General features: G+C 44.3%; 1 long non-coding RNA gene across 1 annotated transcript; it reads left to right on the plus strand.

The window, feature by feature from the left end:
* The first annotated feature begins 7,711 nt into the window (after window positions 1-7,711).
* On the plus strand, window positions 7,712-10,287 carry LOC129690383 (uncharacterized). Its single transcript, XR_008722290.1, has 3 exons — window positions 7,712-7,838; window positions 8,305-8,379; window positions 9,195-10,287. It is a non-coding gene; the product is annotated as an uncharacterized LOC129690383 (long non-coding RNA).
* Window positions 10,288-13,886: the final 3,599 nt, after the last annotated feature.

Consider the following 13,886-nt stretch of genomic DNA (forward strand, 5'->3'; position numbering starts at 1 on the left):
TCCATGGCCTATTGAGTCTTAGATTCTTGGCCACCCAAACAGTGTCAGACATGGGATCTACATTCTTAAACCCCATCCAATGGTGGTTGGTACGTTCATCAGCTTTGGGCCATTCTTACACCTGCATGCCATGCAGGCAAGTCACTGCCATAGATGAAAGAGTTTGTAACTGGGTTGTCGTTATGTCTCTCTTCTGGTCTCCTGCAGAGTACCTTCAAGTACCATGAGCACTAGTCAGTAGGAATGAAGGCTCTACGTAGCCACCAGATGGACCTCTCCATGATCAGTGAGTTATATAGGTGTTGTCTTCAGAAATAGCGCCTTACCTGAGTTTGTGGGGAGCAACCAATGGCATTGCCAATAGCCTGAGTTGTTTGGAGGTTTCCATGGGGGTCCTTTGGCCAACAAATCAATTAGAAATAAAGCCATTCCTGGCACTGGAGGTTTTCCTTGGTGGTGAGAGGTGTCTAACTGGGGCTTTGCTATTTGTTGATTCATTTAGATTTCGTTTTATGTACTTATTTAATGTATTTAATAGATATGTATTTAATCCGTTTAGATTTATTTCATATATGTATATATTTAAGGAAACTTCTACTATAGTAGGTTTCCATATGAACCCTCAAATGTCCCATAGTTTTAGCTGCCGCCTTGTTGTATTCCCTTCTTCCCCCTCTCTGATCAACCCTTCCATTCTAGCCTCCCCACCCCAACCCATCCATAACTGTTTACTTTCCCAACCTTGGGAGATTCTTCTCCTCAGCCCACCCCAGTTTCTTACTCTGTACCTAACTTCTGTGGTTATATGGATTGTAGCTTCTTATCAAAGACTTAAAAGCTAACATCCACATACAAATGAATACATATCATATTTGTCTTTCTGGATCTGTGTCACCTCACTCAGGATGATATTTTTTTTCTAGCTTCATTCTTTTACCTGTGAACTTTATGATTTTATTTTTTAACAGCTTAGTGATATCCCATTGTATAAATGTAGCACATTTTCTTTATCTATTCATCATTTCTGGACATACAGATTGTTTCCAATTTCTGGCTATTGTGAATACAGCAGCAATGAATGTAGATGAGCAAGTGTCTCTGTAGTAGGATACTTGACATCCTAAGTTTGTTTCTAGTTTTATTGCAGTTTGGGTTTTCTTCAGTGATTCTATTTCTACTTTCATGTCTTGGGACAGTGTTCATCCTTTAGTTCTAGTTTGTGTTTTCACTGACTTCATTAATGGATATACTCACATTCTCTTTCAGGTCCCTGAACATAGACATTATAGCTATTTTGAAGTCTTGTGCTTCAGCTGTATTGTATTTCTCAGGGCCTACTGTAGTGTGGCTGCTGTGTTCTTGTGGAGATATCTTATCTTCAGTGTTAGTGATTGTGTCTTTGTGCTCTTGCCTAGACATCTGGGCTTGGGATGACTGTGATTCGAAGTGTTGGTGTCCGGTCTTGTCTTTGTGGATAGACACTCTGTTTCTTGGTTTCTGTTGTCGTCTCTGGATCTTAGGAGTGCGTGCTGGCTGTGGGTTCCTGGTGGGTAGCGTTTCTGAGCCTGCCAGCTGTGACCACTGCGGGTTGTAGGTAAAATGTGTTTCTAGGTGTTGGGGATATTGTAGGCAGTATTCTGCTGCTATGAAGAGTCACCATAGCCATTACAACTCTTACAAAGGAAAACATTTAATTGGAACTCCAAGCTCACATATGTAAACACTGTATACACTTTGTCTTAAAGAACATAGTAGCAATAAAATGAGATAAACCAGGTGAAGCCCATAGCTCAGAGCCTGGATATTGGCTTGTTTTGTTTGTTGATTGCTCTTGTTCTGACTTTTTCTACATTGATTTATTCTGTGTATGTATGTGTACTCACGCATGCACACGTGCCCATATGGTGTCAACTCAGATTGTCGGACTTGATGACAGGTGAGTCATCTTTCCAGATCCAATATGCTCTCGTTCTTTTGAGCCAAGTCTGTGTAGCCCAAGTTGGCCTCAAACTTGGGGCAAACCTCTTGCTTCCTGTGTGCTGGAAACTCAGGTGTGATCCACTACTCTCTAACTGGCCTTGGTAAGAGTTCAATAAATACCAGGCGTGGTAAGTGCCATAATAGTCACATAAGGAATTAGCAGGCACTTAGAATGCAGGAGCCAGAATTCTTAGCTAATTCTGGAAATGACACTGCAAATCTTGGGAGGGGCCATTTATGGGCGGAGAAACCAGGAGGCTACTTTCCTGATGTGATACTTGATTAGATTCCAAAAGAAGCGGTGGGAGAAACTTGAGGCTATTTAGAGACAAAGGCTTGTGGAAACAAGGGGTTTGGGTGCTCTAAAGTGAGGGTATGCTGAGAATCTTCAAGGAGCAGCAAGGAGGCTTGTTTGGCTAGAGTAGAATAACCCTGACCAAGGATGATCCCTCTGAGGTGTGTGCCATGCCACGACAGAAAGCCTTATGCCTTGGTAAGGTGGGGCCATGGTAAGTCGAAGTACTGTACCGAGTTTATGAATACAGTGTCTGTCAGCAACTTCTCTGAAGTTCAAATGCTAGCCTTACCAGTTATGTAATCTGGAACATTTTATGGAATCTCTTTGTGCCTCAATTTCCTCAAATTAATGGCATCAAATCAGGCTTGGGCAAGTTCTTGGCTTCTAGATAGAGATGAAATTAAAGTGTTCCTTGTTTGAACTTGTAAATTTATGGAAAGTATTAAGTATTAATATAAGTATTACTTACATTAGTACCAAAAGTGGCTTTTGTATTAACTACACTTGGGGTGGTGTTTCAGACTACTTAGCATATGATAATTAACGAGAGAATGCCATTAGCTCATCAGAGATAGAATTCCAATTAATTAGCAAATGAAGTTTTATGTTAACAGTGAGTTTCCAGTGAGATTTGAAAGTAAGCCTGGATCAGATATGAAGATGAGCGATCCCCGGACAGAACCAGGCACATGTGAAATGACTGGAGACAAATCCAGGCCAAGGGCTGCAGCTTATCAAGGATGACAGGGTTTGATGGAATGCCATCAGTGCCGGTGTCCTCATATGTAGCATAATTAGATGCAAGGTCTAGACGCTCCTGGAAGAAACAGACATCGGAAGAAACAGTGCATCGGGCCAAGACTCTAATTGAGAAAGCAGAATGAGAGCAAGCGCTCTGTGGGTTCTGCTTTGTCATTGAGGGTGACCTCTACCACAGAGGGCCTGCGAGGACTGCTGATACCTACATTGTCACTGTCTTTGATTTGCCTCCCAAGCTGAAGAGATTTCTGTCCTCTGAGGCAGCAGGTGAACAAGAGGTTTGAGCAACTACATTTGCTGCTTATGGCTCATAACAGTGCTAGGGATCCCATCCAGGACTTTGCATGTGATAGGTAAGGGTCCTACCAGGAAGCTACATCCCCAGTCCCTTGAGCGGTGTTCTTTGCACTATATTCCGTGGAAAGGGATGCTTCTGATTAGAAGAGGTGCTGTTTTCGTGTACTCAGTCTCACTACATAAAGCATCCTCTGCAACAAGCTCCAAGCTCCACCAGCCCGCATCATCTGCTTTTCTGTCAAAAGGCAGGATGGCCCACTCAGGCAGGTTTCTGGGGAGCCCACTCTTTGTGGAAAGCTCTACGTAATTAATAGTGTGTTTGTGGGGAGATGGTCTGCTGAACCTGACTCTTTGGGTACTTTCCATGCCCCGCAAAAGCCAGGTTACATGAGGATGGATGTGAAGCCCATTGAATAATATAGCTGGATAATTAATAGGACAAGGAGACAGCCCCATCTTCTTCCTCTTTCTCTCACATCTCCTATGACTGGGTTCTGGGCTTCCAAGTGCCTTTCCTTTTGTAGAGCCAGGGCTGTGGCTGAAGGCCTTTGAGCTGAGCCTTGTCTAGACAAAGTATGTTCCAGTCTATGTGGCCCGCTACTGGCTGTATTAGAACCCATTGAGGAGAACGTCCTTCCTCACCCCAAATGGCTTTCTCTTGCATGTTTTGAATAGAACTTGGGTATTTGGAGTTTCTTGGCCATCAGTCTGTCCCTTTCCTTGTATTCCTGTCAGATGGAAGAGATTCAGTAGTCTCAGAAAGCATATTCACCAGGGTTATTGCCTCCCCAGGCTTATAAGCTGGATGTTTACTCCCAGCTGGCAGAACTACTTCAGGAGGTGGGTTCTGGAGGGAAGAGGTAAGTCAGTAAAGATGTGTCCTGGGGTTTGTATCTTACCCCAGGTGCTCTCTGCTGCTGCTTTCTGCTCCCTTCCAGCCACGAGGTGAGCAGCCTCCTCTGCTGAGTATTCCTGCTGCCATTTTATTCCACTTCACAACAGGCCCAGAATCAGTGGACCATCGAGGTCTGAAACCATGGGCCAAAATAAGCCTTTCCTACTTTATGTATTTATTTTGTTTTTTTTCATCACCGTAATTAGAAATGTCGTTAATAGAAGATAAATAACGAAGACTCAGAATCTGGAGGGTAGAGGCCCTCAGCAGGAGAAGACAGCTTTTGTAGAGTGTGGCATCAGTAGATAGGGATTCTTTCCAAGTATGTAGGTTGTCCAGGACTCAAAATGCTAAACCATCTAAGAGTTGTGAGGGCTTGGGTGGGCTCATCAGCCAGCTTTGCCTTGGTGCATCGGGAGCCTCTCACTGCCACTTCTCTGGAGCTGCAGCCAAGGAAGTCAAGCCAGGAGGATGAGATCACTGTCGCCTTATTAATGTCCCACGTGCAACAAAAGTGGGTGGCAGGAAGAGCTCTTTCTGCAGAGAACACTCTGTCTTAATACTTATTCAAACGAGGACAAGCGCATTTCAAAACATGTGATATTTCATCAGGAGGCAGGTACAGATCCACAATGCATTCCCAGGAATTACAAAATCCACAAAGCACTGATTGCAGAGGACTTCTGTTCCGGTAAGGACAAAGCTCTGATGGTAAAAAGCAATCATGACTGCTGTGACTCAGCATTGCTGTCCATTTCTATCATGCCCGCTGTGTGTGTGGATTTATTATTTTGAAATTTGCCATTAAATCCATTCTAAGATGTGTCAGTGGCAAACCTGTAGGTAACAGTGAAGGGAAGAGGGAGTATCTGTTGCAATCAACAGTGCATTGAATGACGTTATTATAGAATACGGGCCATGGATCGTGATATCTGTTGTAATGAAAAGTAGGACATCAGAGTCAAAACAAGATGTGTAACTTCAAAACTGAGTGGCTTGTCACAGGAAATGTTCAGTGAAGTGCAGATCAAGAACGAATGGAAAAGAGGAAAACACTGTCCAGGGCAAACGCAGATCCTAACCACGTGCTGATTAATGACTTCACAATGAGGAAGTGAGCAAACACCACCAATCATGGTCAGAAACAATTCACAAATGAAGTTGCTAAGTAGTGAGAGCAACATGAACATTCAGAAAGTTAATGTCTGGCTTAGTTAAGGTTTCTATGGTTGTGATGAAACACCAGGACCAAAAAGCAAGCTGGAGAGGAAAGGATTTATTCAGCTTACTCTTCCCTATTGCTGTTGACCACTGAAGAAAGGCAGGACAGGAACTAAAACAGGACAGGAACTGAAGCAGAGGCCATGGAGGGAGTGCTGCTTACTGCCTTGCTTCTCCTGGCTTCCTCAGCCTGCTTTCTTATAGAGTCGAGGACCTCCAGCCCAGGGATGGGCCCTCCCCCATTGATCACTAATTAAGAAAATGTCTTAAAACTGAATTTTATGGTGGTATCTTCTCAATTAAGTTTCCTTCCTTTCAGATAACTCTGGTTTGTGTGTCAAGTTGACACAAGAGCTGCAAACACAATGTGTTAGGGTAGATTTTTCTCAGAAACACAAAATCAGCAGGATATTTTGATGGGTATGTACCTTGCATAGTGCTTTGCCAAGCTAATCTCCTTTACTTAAGGTCAGCTGCTTGTAAAATGCCAATCACATTTGCAAGATAACTTCACAACACCAGGAAGAGTAGTGTTTGGCCAAGCAAGTAGCTATGACCTAACAAATCATATAAAATTTAACTTATCACAGCCCCCCCCCCAATATGAGATCACCGTGAAGTACGTCCTGAAAACCCGTAATCAAAGCATCCCTGCTCACGATGAAGCGACTAACATTTTGATAAATTTGTTAGGTGTTGTCTTAGGTAAACATTCGCTGTGGAATTATTTATAATGTCAGTGGCAAAGCTCCCTATCCATATTCCTGGAGTAGATCTCTGTAGAGTGCCCCACTGAGGCATGAACTGTGAATATAATGGTCCGAGCACTCCTGGAATTAGATTACAGTCTGTGACGCAAATCTCTCTAAGAAAGAGAGCTCATTTCAGGTCACCCGATCTTGTCATATGAGCATGTGAAAAGAAGAACATCTGTCTAGGAAGAGAGACTGGTTCGGTGGAGCCTCCATGACTGACTTTGAGGATAAAGGGACTGTTTGTCAGGGACCTGAGCATCTCTTCCAAATCTTGTTCCTGGTACATAATGGGCGTGTCCATCTGTGACGGATAACCAACATAACAGACCAATCCTACTCCACAGGGACATTTGTGAAATGGGTTTGCATGCAGAGCAGTTGAGTAGTAAGATGCTATAACTTCGTTTTGATCTCAGTACATAGCATAAAACATACTAGTAAAATACTACTCTATTTTAAAATCTACGTTTCACTACTTTGTTTAGTGATCTCTTATAAATAAGAATAGTATTTATTGTATTTACAGTATTTAGCACACTTAGTTTCAACATTATTTCACTGCTAAAGTATTAGCGTCTTTGACTTTTGAGTTTGTTGGCTCGGGTGCCAGAACAAGATGCCACAGACCAGGTGGCGAAAGTAACAAGCATGTGTTCCCCACAGTTCCACTCTAGGAGGTACCAGATGAGGGTGTCAACTGACTGTTCCTGGAGAACATTCGTCTAGGCTTGTAGGTGGCTGTTTTCTCCTTACGTCTTCACAGACCAGGGAGAGACAGGGATGGAGTGACAAGAAAGCAGCCCTGTCTGGGGTTGCATAAGGAAGCTAGCTGAGCAGAAGCAGAAAGCAAGCTGGTCCTGATCCCTGCCTCAGTCCCTGCCTGAGCTCTTGCCCAGTTCCCTCCATGATGGACTGTGGTGGAGCAGCATAAGCCCCAAATAAAGCCTTCCCTCCCCAAGATGCTGTTGGCTGGCATTCATCAATAAAAAGCAAAGTTAAATAGCAAGTTCATAAAGGAAGGGCTTACTTTATCTAACAGTCTGAAGGTACAGTGTAGCGTGGTGGGAAATCATGGGGCATGAGATGGTCACTGGTCACGTTGTGGCAGCAGTCAGGAGAAAGATGGCTGCTGGTGTTCCGCTCCCTTCTGTCCTTTTCAAGCTGCCGGGATCCCATGGTATAGTCCCACCGACACTTAGGATAAATCTTCCTACTTCAGCCTAATTTGGATAATTCCTCACCATATACCCAGATATTTATCTCCTCAGTGACTGTAAATCCTGTCCAACTGACAATCAAGATTAATCCTCACAACCACTCTTTGCACAAACAGAAGATGCCCAGCAGTCAACCCAGTTAGTCTGAGCCAGCAGAAGGAAATGCCTTTTGCCTCAGTTTGTAACAAGAAGGTAACCTGAAGCAGCCCTATGCTGACCATCCCTCTTTTTACACTGTACTTTCCTTGTTCTTGCTCAAGCAACTCACAAAACCCAATCATTCTGCAGGGGTCAAGGGAGCACCATTCTGCTCTGTGGATGGGTGTTGCATGCCCCACAGTCATATGAGTTGACTGCAGCCAACTAAATCTTTACACCCACTTCATTACGACTTCAGTCTACACCATCTACACCAGGTACTCATTCACCTGTGTCTAGCCACCCATTCCCCTCCCCCGTTTATTATTTTCCTGAATCTACATGAGTTTCTTGAGCCCCAGAGTTGTGTGGTTTTGTAATTGGGACCATGTGGCCTCCACTTGGGAAACAGACATTGTGCTCTCCTCTCTGGTGCCACACATTTCTTTTTCTTTTCTTCCTTCCTTTCTTTCTTTCTTTCTTTCTTTTCTTTTTCTTTTTTCTTTTTTTTTGTGAGACAGGGTTTCTCTATGTAGCCCTGGCTGTCCTAGAACTCACTCTGTTGACCAGGCTGGCTTCGAACCACTGTCCCTGCCTCGAGAGTGCTGGGATCAACTAGATGGGTCTCTTGAATGCTGCTCAGACTGATTTATGTAAACAGTTATCTGCTAAGAGCACTCCTGAAGCAGTGAGTTTACAAGGTCCAAAAAACAACGGCGTCACATCCCTTGTCCTTCCTTTTAGGGTGCACTTTCTTTTCTACTGATTTGCTTAGCCAGCCTACAAGATAATGGATCCCACCGCACCATTTCCATACAGGTGTGTCATTGTAACAGTTTATTCCAGCCCCACCTCACTTTCTCACACTGCCTCCCCACCCAACCTGCTTTCTTTCTCCCATCTGTTTTTATGTCACATGTGAGTATGTGTGTATGTGTGTGTAGTTTTGCCTGTGAGAGAAAATGTGTGATATTTTCACTTTATTGCCTCAATAGCATCTCTTGCTTCCATCCTTTAGATCTGTCTTCCCCAACTCGAAGCTGCCCTCTATTTTCATGTCTTATATTCACTAAAGTAGGATTACACCTAAATCTAAATTTCCCACATAAGATAAAATGTGTTATTTGTCTTTCTGGCCTTGGCTTTTTACTTTACCTGATTTCATTGATTTTCCTATGGACAACATAATCCACTCTTCTTATGACTGAATAAATTGTACTTAAAATGTATACAGATATAATATATAAATACTATATATACACATCATATTATCTTTACCTTTCCATCCATGATAAATATTTAGGGTTGGTTCCATGTCTTGGCCGCTGGGAATAGCACAGCAAAAAACATGGACGAGCAACCAGCACAGACACATATTCCTCTAGTCTAGGCATACACCGGGAGTGGTAGAGCTAACCACAAGGTAGCTGCACTTTTAGGTTTTAGTTTTTGAACTTTCTCCCAGCCCTGTAGATGGCTGCTTTCTTCTTGCGTCTTCACAGACACTGTACGTATAAACTTTCACACTGATTTCCATAGCGGCTACACTGGGTCTATCACCCTCTCCCGAGCAGCAAATTAGGGTTCCTCTTTTTGCATGTCCTCATCAGCATTTATGGTCTTTGTTTCCTTAGGGATAATTACTCTGACTGCAAGGTGGACGCCCAGTGAAGCTCTTGTTCTTGTTTTGTTTCTTGTGCTCCTGGGGGTGAATCCAGTGCCTCGTGTATGTCAGATGAGCATTCCACTCCTGAGCCACATCGCCAGCTGGCCTTGAACCTGAGAGCAGCTTTTCTCAGGGTGGGGACAAAGAAGCTTCGTCTATTATTCTCCTAGCACTCTGGGCATCTCTCTCATTGCTTCTGGCTGCACAGACTTGCTGCCCTCCATGCTGCTCTGCAGATGACAGATGGGCTGTCAGGAGAAAACCGAGAAGTGCCCGAGGCCCTGAGCGGTCACCACCTTACCACATGTGACAGTGTCTACCCTGGCTTCAGCGACTGGCTGTGCTACTACAACATCCCTGCTTATGTCTTCCATGTTTATCTGTGAAGAAAGCATGGAGTTGCAAACTAGAACAAAGGGGACAGCACAATGCAATACAATTAAGACTTAGGTCCACTGGCTTCTTTCTGTATCTTTGTTGTTGTTAATTTTTGAGTTTTGCTATGCCCGGGGTGGCCATCTTCGAAATCCTCCTACCTCAGACTCTTGAGTTCTAAGGTTATTGGACTGCCTCATCATGCTCATCTGCTTTTTTAAAATTTGTTTTAATGTGACCACTAAAAAAATTGCTAAGGGTGGGGCATGGTGTCCCATGCCTTTAATGTCAGCACTCAGAAGGCAGACCTCTATACTAATTATAATAATTATTATTTAAATCATACGTGGATTATACCACATTCTTCTGGATGGAGGGGCCCTAGAGGACTCTAGCTGCTTTTTAGATGAAGCACATACATAGGATTTTAAAATACTTAAACTATGGGGGCATTACCAACAGCCTATACCCTTCTCCTAGGCCTTCATTTCTTTCTCTTGGAAGCATATTTTTTCTGCTAAAGACCAAAACCTCCAGGATTTTGAGAACTAGAGATAAAAAAGGGACGAGGGAAGGAGGCAGCCCCGGAAGTGCCTTTGCCATATGGTGGGGAGTGCAGTGAACAACTGTCACTTTCACACTCGCATGTGACAGGGAGAAAGCAAGTCACTGGTAAATTGTGATGTAGCAACAGCTGCCTCTGTCTGCTGGGGGGGCGGGTAGGAGTGTTTGGGTTGGGAAGTTGAGTGGCCTTCAGCAGCGGTGGGGTAAGGTTTAGAGCAAAAGACAATACAGACGCTCTAGTTTTGATTTATGTGTATGCGTGTATGTCTGTGTGAGTGTACATACCATGTGTGTGAGGGTGCTCATACACACCAGAAAATTCCCTGGAGCTGGCAGGGACAGGGTCCGTTCCTCCTGTCGATCACCTGATATGTGTACTGGGAACCAAACCAGGTTTTCTGGAAGAGTAGCAAGCCCTCTTAGCTGCTTAGCCACCTCTCTTGCCCCAAGACAGACACTCTGAAATAGAAAGGAAGCATGTAGTCAGAGCTGGCGGTGTAGTTGGCTGTCCACATCGGCAGGGGCTGGGAATTCCAGCCCGGTGAGAGTCAGAGAAGGGCAGTGAGAAGAGAATTGTGAGAACTTGCAGCCATAGAAAACAGAGAACAGAGTTTACTCAGGACACCTAGCTCTGAGGAGGCCGGACCTGACCAGGTGGTAGGCCACAGAGTGCCTCGGCAGTGTTCTGAGTCCGTTCACAGGAGCAGAGCTGCAGCACTGAAGCCATTCACATGCTGCCTGGCCACCAAAGAACAGGTGATATATTCAGTAAAGAACAGACTCTCTGTGTTTTCCTATGGACGAGGAGCAGATAAGCATAGCTCAACACTGCGGGGTGCGGCAGTTCACCTTTGCTCAGGACTCAGGAGGCTCAGGTTTGAACCTGAGTTCAAGGCCAGTCTGGGTTACAGCGTGAGACCTTGATAGGCAAAAAAGAAACAAGAAGAAAAAGGAAAAAACAAAAAACAGAAATGAGCCAGGCACAGTGGTACACCCGTTCAATCCCAGCACTTGGTAGGCAGAGGCAGGTAGATCTCTGAGTTCGAGGCCAGCCTGGTCTAGAGAGCAAGTTGCATACAGCCAGGGCTACACAGAGGAACCCTGTCTCAAAACAGACAAACAAAACACACACAAAAGAAAAAAATTGAAATGTGTCATTCATTCCTGCAGAGCTAATTTTCTAAGGGGTATGACAATGGCATTTCCTGGGCACTGATCCTCCTCTTGATGTAAGGACTTTTCCTTGGGCCGCCTGTAGATTCTGAGTTCACACATGAGGAACATCTTGAAACATTTTGGAAAGATGGAAAAGGTTCAAGTATTTTTCTTCCAAATGTGGCTGGAGTCTTTTCACACCTTGAGCACAACTAAATTAGGTCTCTAATAATGATAGTAATGAGCTACCCAGCAATTTCTAGGAGGTGGTTGGGAATGTGGGGGTGCTGACACAGGACAGAGACTGCTGTTAGTGGCAGAATAGGGACCAGGAGTCCAGGAGCTTTGAGGGAACTGTTGTAACAAGCAATCAGCCAAGGTATGTTACAGACATTAATAACAGCCTCCGCCTCCGGCTTATTAACAGAGTAGCCTGGTCCAGACACTTCTATCTCTGCAGACTAGATCCTGGTAGCCAGTCCACATGGAGAAAGATTTGTAAGTTTCCGTGTAGCAGGTAGAGAGAAAACAGAAAAATATGTTTTTAGTTTAATTTTATTTTTTTAAGTATGTGGTGTGTAGCATGTATATGTGGGGATGTATATGAATGCGCAGGTGCCCCAGGAGGCCAGAAGCAGACACCAGATTCCTTGGAGATGGAGTTATTGGCAGATGTGAGCTGCCTGACCTCTGATCTCTGCAACAACCCTCTTTCCAGCCCCTCATCTAGTTCTTAGTGTAGAGTGAAAGGACAGTGAGGTTGTAAGGGGATGAGGTGGGGGAGTAGGGGTGTGGATAGGGTTGTGGGGGGTTGCCCTGCCCTGCCCTGTACATATGAACATGGACGGGACACTAAGATGGAGTGTCTGGGAGTGGTGGCCACAGGGAACCGTCTTTCCTCACAGCTGCTCAGGGGTCCTCCGGCAGTGTTTAATTAGAAAGGTAGCAGATGCAGTTACACCTAACAGCTGGTTCGCAGCCCTTCAAAGTGCTCTAACACCTCTGGGAAGAGTAAAGGCAACAGTTATTCACATGGCAGTGTGGATTGGTTTCTCATGTGGCACAAGAGTGAGACATTAGCTAGGAACTTGGGGCTGGGGGCATACTGAGGGAGAAGAGAGAGGAGGTTGTTTGGAAGGTGCCAGTTTAACACTTAGCTTCGAGAAAGAGAAGTCTGAAGCAAAGTGTGTCATTTTCTTTTTTCAGCTTAATGTTTTGTAATTATTGCTATTTTATGTTATAATGGCAACTCTTATTCAACCAAATACCACGTTAAATCAAAAGTCTGTAGTTTCCCATCCCTATCCTGACCCGTTGCCGTTGTCAGTTGGCTTGCTGTTGAGTGTACTGGCTGTGTTTGCCATGTGTATGAGATTTCTCATGTATACAGCTAGTGTATACATGCATAAATTCATATCTAACTTCTTAGATAGCCGACACAGAAAGAAGATTATTTTATATGCTTAGTCATTTATCACGTGCGTTTTCCCAAGTGAATGCCCCTCCCTCCCTCTTCAAAACAGTTCCGTATAACCTGCTGTGCACACCTAACCTCCTGGCCCACCACTTCTCTCTCTGAAGTCAGGCTTTTGTGAATCTCCAGTTATTTCCAAGGGAAGATCATGCTTCCTAACAAGGGGATCAATCAGTAATTCACAACGCAGCTGTAACTGGGAGACCAGCATAAAATCAAGAGGTTAGTTTCACAGGCAACATTTTTTTTTCAGGTCTTAAAAACAATCTTGAGTGAAAAAAAAAATGTAGAGTGGGGTTTCACGTTGCATTAAACATAAGAAATATAAAATGAAGACTCCATTGATTGTGGAAACACGCAGACATAATAAAAAGCTTACCAAAAATAATGCCTTGAGAAATGTCTTAGTAGGCACGTATATTAATGCTGGTGCTTCCATTTCTGTAACAAGGGTGCATGGGTCAGCCAGCCAGGACAGAGCCCAGCCAAGCTTCTGTTCCCTTTTGCATCATGGGAGTGTGTACAATTCTGTTAATGGAAATCCCATTTGAAAAAGAACAGATAGAAGAAATTAAATTAGCAGGAATTAAAAATTCCCCATCAGTACAGCACTGCACCGGACATAAGCTTCTGGGGGCAATTGGAGGAGGACCCAGTCAACACCTCACTGCGCATGTTCCCTGTTAGAGTTTTATTTCGGGAGATTCAGGATCGATTTCACTTTGTGGGTGGGTATAAGTCATATTCATCATTCAGCCTCAACACTCGAAATCATAAATATTCCAAAAAGGTTCCGGGCTGGGAAAACATTTTGCTTCGTATAAAAAGCAAGATAGACAGAATGAACCAGCCGGGACGAGGCTCGCGTGTGACCTTGAATTTTAAATTTTATCAAGTTTCTATTTCATGAGCTCTCCTGGGGGAAAATGTGGAACAAGGAGTAATGACACAGGTCAGACCCCACCTGCCTCTGTGTCTGGCTCTGTTCCCATGAGATGTGAGTCCAGCCATGCTTCCAGCACAGCTGCCCTGGAGTCGGGTGCTGGGGCTGCACAGGCAGCCGCTATGGAAAACAGACCTGGGCGTGGTTTG

Source organism: Psammomys obesus, unplaced genomic scaffold (assembly GCF_907164565.1).
Source record: "Psammomys obesus unplaced genomic scaffold, mPsaObe1.curated_primary_1811, whole genome shotgun sequence".
Taxonomy (NCBI): Eukaryota; Metazoa; Chordata; class Mammalia; order Rodentia; family Muridae; genus Psammomys; species Psammomys obesus.